Source organism: Pteropus medius, unplaced genomic scaffold (assembly GCF_902729225.1).
Source record: "Pteropus medius unplaced genomic scaffold, Ma_sr-lr_union100, whole genome shotgun sequence".
In the NCBI taxonomy this organism is placed as follows: domain Eukaryota; kingdom Metazoa; phylum Chordata; class Mammalia; order Chiroptera; family Pteropodidae; genus Pteropus; species Pteropus medius.
The window spans coordinates 9,895,569-9,902,764 of NW_024348304.1; the positions used below are offsets into that span (position 1 = coordinate 9,895,569).

Here is a 7,196-nt window from a genome sequence, read left to right on the forward strand (position 1 = left end):
TAATGTGCCCCACCCTGACCACCTTATTTTACTTTGCCTCCCAACACCTCCATTTCCTTTACACTGTTTTACTTTTTCTTATTCCGATATTATTTTCTCACATTCTGTTTAATTGGAGTATTTATTATGTTTGTCTATGTCAATTAGAATATAACTTCTACCAAGAAAAGCAATTTGTCCATTTTATCCAAGGATGTATTTCAAGGACCTACAACAAGACCCCCATAGGTACTCAACAGATATTTTGAAGAGAATGAATTACTCAAATTTATTGCTAATGAAGTGTGTGTGTGTGTGTGTCCTAATTTTAACAATCAATTAATCAATGGTAAAATAAATTGCTAAAATAAAGAACATTTAGAAGACTCCTCTGAGAAGACTTCTCAGAGGAAATTACAAAAAAACAAAAATGGAAATGTATTTTTCTTTTTCTTTTTTCTTTTTATTAACGCCTGCAGTACCTGGTCTTCCTAGGTGGTCTCCCATCCAAGTACTAACCAGGCGCGACCCTACTTAGCTTCTGAGATCAGACAAGATCGGGCACGTTCAGGGTGGCATGGCTGTAGACTAAACATATTTTTCAAGTCGAAAAATAAACTTCATTCATGGAACATTTGATAATACTGCTAAGGGAATAAAATGGCAGAGTATCTAAATGGGATCTCAGTACACGCTCAGTACCTGCTGACATTATAAAGCTTATTTACATAATGGTTAAGTTTGGATATAGTGTTGACACCACTGCAGATTCCAAATCTATTGTTTTAATTCAACCATAGAGACTGATATCCAGAAAGATCGATATAAAGGAAGCTTCAGACCACTCTATGAATTTTATTCCTAGATAGAAACTGCTATTTTCTTCTCATTTGTCTTATTCCAACAAAAGTGGCTGAATAACTTAGAAAAAGACAAAAAAGCCCTTAGCATCACACACAGGCAAACCCCAGGCCGATCCTCAGAGTTCCTTCTTCTAAGCAAGTTTCCATTTCATCAGAATCTTCTAACATTCTGAAATAAAAGTTACTTCCCAAAGGCTTTCCACAGATGAGAAAAACAAATGAAGAAATGAGAATGACTTACACTATGCCCCAAGAAGCCATTAATAGCAATCCCGCTGCATCATACACCCAATTTTTGCAATCTCCAAAACTGCATAGGGAAAAGAACATTCATAGTCTCTCCTTTCTCTGCTTGCTGTAGATTTGAGTTTCAATTTTGATCCATTTGTTCTTCCTGCCAGTGCTAGATCTTTCTATGCGCATTTTCAACTCCCGAAAGGATTAAGAGAAAAGAAAATAGAACAACTGCTTTGCTTTCGTTTTTCGTAGTGGTTAACCCATTTTCTTTCAATCTTGTATTCGATAAATTCTAAAAGAATAAATATAATCACTATCAAGGGAAAAAGAGGCTTCCCTTCAAAATATATTCTCAGAAAGGCCAAGTTCTCTTTTAAAGAGCAGATGCTACATTTTATTCTTAAAAGCTTTAACATGGATATTATATACTTATAGGTTTTTTTCAGGTGAAATATTTATAAATATCTTATATAAATTATGATCTTTGAAATAATTCTATAATCTGAATTATATACTTATAGGTTTTTTAAGGTGAAATATTTATAAGTACCTTATATAAATTATGATCCTTGAAATAATTCTATAATCTGAATGAGTCAGCACATCATGACCATCAGCAAATGTGTCAGTATTTTTCCATGGATTCTCTCTCTTTTAGTATCAGCTGCCAAACACCATTATCTTCTGAGAGACATGCCACCTTTGAGCCATTATTTACAGAACTAAAATTAAAATATGCATGCAAACTGGCCAATTATTTTAAAAACATGTGTATCCTTAGATAGATTAAAATGATATTGGAGATTGGAAGAAAATAAAAAATCTTTTTGCTTTCTCATCTTATGTTCCACTGAAGGAAATGAAGGCTGGAACTACTAAATTGCCTCCCAAAGAACCAGGATTAGAACCAGGTTCCCTACACTGGTTCTGTGTTCTCTCCACACTATCACAGCCCGTGGTGCCACCTCGCATTTTACGGATGATAAAATCATCACAATAGAATAGTGCTCCATAAAATGATGACATCTCTTAAAGTTTTACACATCAAAATAATCTTTACTTTCATTATTTTGTTAAATCGGTAGCCTATCCTTTGAGATATTTCTGGATACTGGAGGTACTACATAGGAGCTTTGATTATGCAGTAGTGAACATTTCACATAGAAGAATGACATATTTCTGGAGATTTCAGGGAAAAAAAAGAAATATCCATTTAAGATAGAACTGAACCAAAAAACAGAATTTTCAAATCACATTATATCATTTATATGTGGGATATAAACCTAAAAGCAACAAACAGAGACTCATGGACATGAACAATAGACTAGTGGTTACCAGAGGGAAGGAGGAAGGTAGATGGGGTAAAAGGATGTCAAATATGTGGAGACAGAAAGAAATCTATGGGAGGTGAACACGCAGTGTAAATATATATATATGCCTTGCTGTTAAAGTGTACAGCTGAAACTTCTTGTTGGATTTCATTAACCAATGTCAACATAAAAAAATAAATTAATTAAAAATAATAAAAACAAAATCAATAAATAAATAGGAAAGTGCTTTGGAACAACTGTCAATTACAACTCAGACTTTACTTCTCCGTGCTGTTTTCCGCAGTGGTTTCTGCTGTGCGTCTCTGCTCAGAGGCTGTGACTCCTATGTGCACCTGGACATAGCATTTTGCCCTACGTCCTCCCCTCTCTCACAGATCCAAGAGTGGCTGATTTTTTCAGGATGCACAGATTTTTACTTGTTAGGACAGAGTGGTAACTTCCAAGCTTTTTTTACACAAGGGACCAGAAACTGCCCCAATCCTCACTCTGGTTTTTCACTATTGGCTTCTCTTGAGGCTCCCAGCAAACAGTAGTGATTTCAGAGCTCCTAACAGTTTAATTTTGATAACTAACTTGAATAACTTTCTTTCCAATATAATAATTTTCTTTTCTTTTTTTTGTTCAAGACATTTAATCCTATGTACTTTTTACTAAAGAAATAAAAGTAGTTGGGGGTGGGTGGGGACAGACATCCAACTCCTCGCCAGATGCTTTCCCTTCCTAAGAAAGCCTAGTGAAAACCATGGTTAGCAGAACACCTCAAGGGGATGAAGGAAAAAAAATAAGTCATTTCCCCAAGGACCTTAGGATTGGAGAAGCTGGGCATATTTCCAGCCTCCCCCACTTATCTCTTTTGGTTCCTACTCAGCAAAATATCTTCCCCTAAACACAGCCATGCCTGAAGGAGGAAAGGTAGTTAACCCTTTGAGCACCATATCTTTAGGTCAATCTAGTATATGTTAGAATCGTGGATCACTCTGGTAACAGTAAAACCACTTTGACACATTAGGCAAACATTTACTCTCTCACTCTCCCTGACTGGCCATGTATCATGCGTTCACTCATATCATTCAAAGAGAAGTTTGGGGGTAAAATTGCTTGTTATAAACATTTTAGCAATGATGATGCTGTCACTGAAGTACTTCCTACTCTACACTCAGAAGAAATATGGTCCAAGTATGAAATCATTTCTGAGATTCTGTACTCTGAAGATAATTTTTTAAAAATTAAAATGTATATATGTGTATATATATAAATTATATGTGTGATTATAATATACAGTAACCATATACATAATTAACTTCATAAGTCATCAAGCCGCATGTTCACACCTCCTTCAGAAAAATGCCATAAAAACAGAGATTAGCTTCTCATAGATATTAAAACACAATTATTACTAATTCCTATACTGGAAATTTTCTTTTCCTTACTCCGAAATTTGCCTCTTTCTTTTCCTCTCTACAGGAAGTTTTGAGATAGTTAAAAATCAAAGAGCTTTTCAGATTTTTAAAATTGGATTTATGACAAACTTCTATTTCACAGAGGATGAGGTCGAGGGGGTCCTCTCACCCACCAACGTCTCTAACATTAACACCCCAAGTATTTATACCACAAACATAAAGGTCCACAGTTTTAGTTTTTGCTTTGCTTACCTACTAGATTTCTGGTCTGGTGCTTCTTGGTTTCAGTCTCTGTCAGAAACTCTCCAGCATCTCTACTTCTTTGGTTAAAGCCAATGGTCTCTAGAATCTAAAGGAGATATGTACACATCATTATTTTGGACTACCATTTATTTTTAATCCAGTATGCTAGACTGTTTCAAATCTTGGGGAAAGAAATGGTCATATTCCACTGAAACAATCATTCATCCCTGCTACATATTTACAGGGTCTTTGCTTAGAGTGTTCTGAGTGCATTCCTAGTTTTCTAGTATGATTTTCTTTCCCCAGGGTTTTGTTGTTCTCCCTAATTTCCCCAAACTGTAGTAATATTTAAGTTCTGGATCTTTGTGATAATTCATATTCTGACAGCAATTTTTGAGGTTGCTGGAAAGGTTGATGAAAAGATGTCAACTGACAAAGATAATGATGTAAATTTTCTTAAATGAAAAAATAAGTGAAAAAATACCAAGACAACCGTACAAATGCGGAATGATGCAGCATCTTCATGCTTTCCAAGTCCCCAGTTCCCAATGAGGACGGACCTATTATCTCTGCAGAAAATTCTTCTAGCCATAAGAAATTTGCCTTGCTGTTATGAAGAGTAATTTGTTCCTGTGACTCTTATATCCAATTAGACCCAATGTAGTCATATGAAGATAGGCTAGGAATGTCGATTGGAGACAAGTGGTATTCTACTTGAAGAGTTAAAAATAGGGAAGAGAAAATGAACTGTGAGAGATGGAAGAATTCATCCCAGCTTCCTAATCCAAAATTTAGAAAAGGGAAAAGCATCTGAATTGATTATTTATTTAAATATGAAGCGATTTGGCCTGAATTATTCGGTTACACTATTTGCACCATTCGTATAAACTAGGAAATTTTTCTATTTCCCCTCTAGTCGTTTCTACATATAAAGATTAAATTGTGCTCCATCAATCTTCATGTGAGACATCACAATGCAATGACATCACAAACTGCTTAAACATATTAGATATTGTTTGAAGAATATTCTTTATTTAATTTGAAAATGCCCTCATTGCCACCTATGCCCTTTTATTATGATTTTAGTTTACTTTATAATAAAAAAATACACAGGTGTCATTTATTGATTAATATTTTATATTGAATATGATTTATTACATTCTCTTTTCTTGGAGATATGACAAGCACAGTAGATTTTAATACACTGACTATCCTGTACCATGGCATGTAATTTAATTTTTATCCCACTAATCATAAATTTTGCAAAAAATTTGTGTCATGAAACTGTTTTCAATAAATACACTGAAATAAATTTGTATTGATCTCAGTATTTAAGAGAGATTCTGAAATATGTTATAACTATAGATCAATAACTAATAAAATTGAAAATCACTCTGTTTTGACAATTTCTTCCTTATTGGCAGAGCCTTTAAAAGCAAATATTTATTGGTTACTAGGGTATTATCATTTTTCTGTCTCTAATATTATCTTAATTTCTGGGATATCACATGCAAAAGACTTGACATAGAAGAGATCACTTTGCATTCATTGAACCAACATGGCAAAGAGCCCATGTGGCTGGCGTCTGGGAGACAGTGGTTCAATATGAGGTCAGTGGGAATAAACAGTGGCCATAACTTTTTGAGTCTTTTAGGATACATCAAAGTTTTGTTATTAATTCTAAGGGTCTTTGTAAGCCATGCAACTGCAAGAGATTGTCTAGCATTAACTTTTTAGAATATATAGCCAAGGAAAAATGTCTGTTTCAGAAGTGCTGTGATACTAAAATATTCTTATGCTTGTAAGATTAATCATAGGTGCTTCTTGACCAGCTTTTCTTATACTGCAAGTCCACATATTTCACTGGATGTTTGACCTTACGTTAGTTACTTAACCCTTGTAAACCTCAGCTTTGCATGTTCTATTTACACAGACTTGCCTACTTAGTGATCACCAAATCCTCACGAGTGTGTAGCCAGGATTAAACAAAGTAATCCATGTATAGTACTTGGAATAGTTTTCAGTATCTATTAAGTTTTACACATTAGTCATTAATGTGTTTCTCATAGACCTTTAAGAATTACAACTGATATTGTATAAAACATCAGAAAGTAAAGGTGAAATACATTTAAAATACCAGTTATGGTACCCTGCATCCATAATCACCATTCAATGGCCTTGTGCTAGTTAAACTCAGTTATAATGAATAAGGGGGATGGCGGGGAACCACAAGGAGTCTGCCACATCAGTCTTTCTCACTAATTAGACAAACTAATTGTAAGGACTCAGAACAACACTTTTTCCACTGTAATATATCCAAAACAGAGGAGCACAATAAATATTTGCTAAATAGACGGGTAAATTAAAGTTGATATGTAATGGTCTCCATTTTCCCTGTGAAGTAGTAGTCAAGGTTTTCAACAAAGAGTGGGGTAAGAGTGAATGAGAAAGAAAATTTGAGGAAAGTGGTAAATATTTGAAATAACAGCTACAAAAATTTAAAACAGCAAATACAAGAAAAGGGTTCATGCTGAAATGTACAGAAGTTCCAGTTGAAAGTGAAGACCATATCGGTGCAGCACCAAAAAATAAATATTTTTCTGTAATCGTCTCTCCAGTTATAGCTTAGAATTAAAAGGAGAGAAATGTGTAACTGAATTGAGCTGGTAGTAAGAGCAGGCTGAGCAAGAATGGTGAGAGAAGAAGCCAGACATGTGGGTGCTGATTAAAGAATGGATTCTACATAAAAAGGGGGCAAAGTTGGGGTAGAGTAGACTGTACACTATCTTTAAAAAAAAGATGAAAATGTGGATAGTATTAATGTGTACAAAGTCATATAATAGAAAACAATGAAAGCATAAAATGTTAGAATGATGAAAACGGTGTATTCAAATTATTCTATACTTCAACTTTTGACAGAGAACTAACAAGGGTCAGGTAAGGTACTGGATGTATTTTGCTCACTTTATTATCTTTGTATATTGTCAATTATTTTGCCATCTCACATATTACTAAATAAACAGTTTGTATCTAGGTCAAATTATAAATACCGAAACAACTGGGATTGCATGATAATCATTTAGATGTGTTTTTTTATATTTTATGTTTAATCAACAAAAATTTTAAAAATGTTTTATAATGTA

General features: G+C 34.2%; 1 pseudogene; it reads right to left on the reverse strand.

Annotated features, from left to right (window-relative positions):
- Positions 1–449: 449 nt before the first annotated feature.
- Positions 450–568, reverse strand: LOC120616320 (uncharacterized; annotated as a pseudogene).
- Positions 569–7,196: the final 6,628 nt, after the last annotated feature.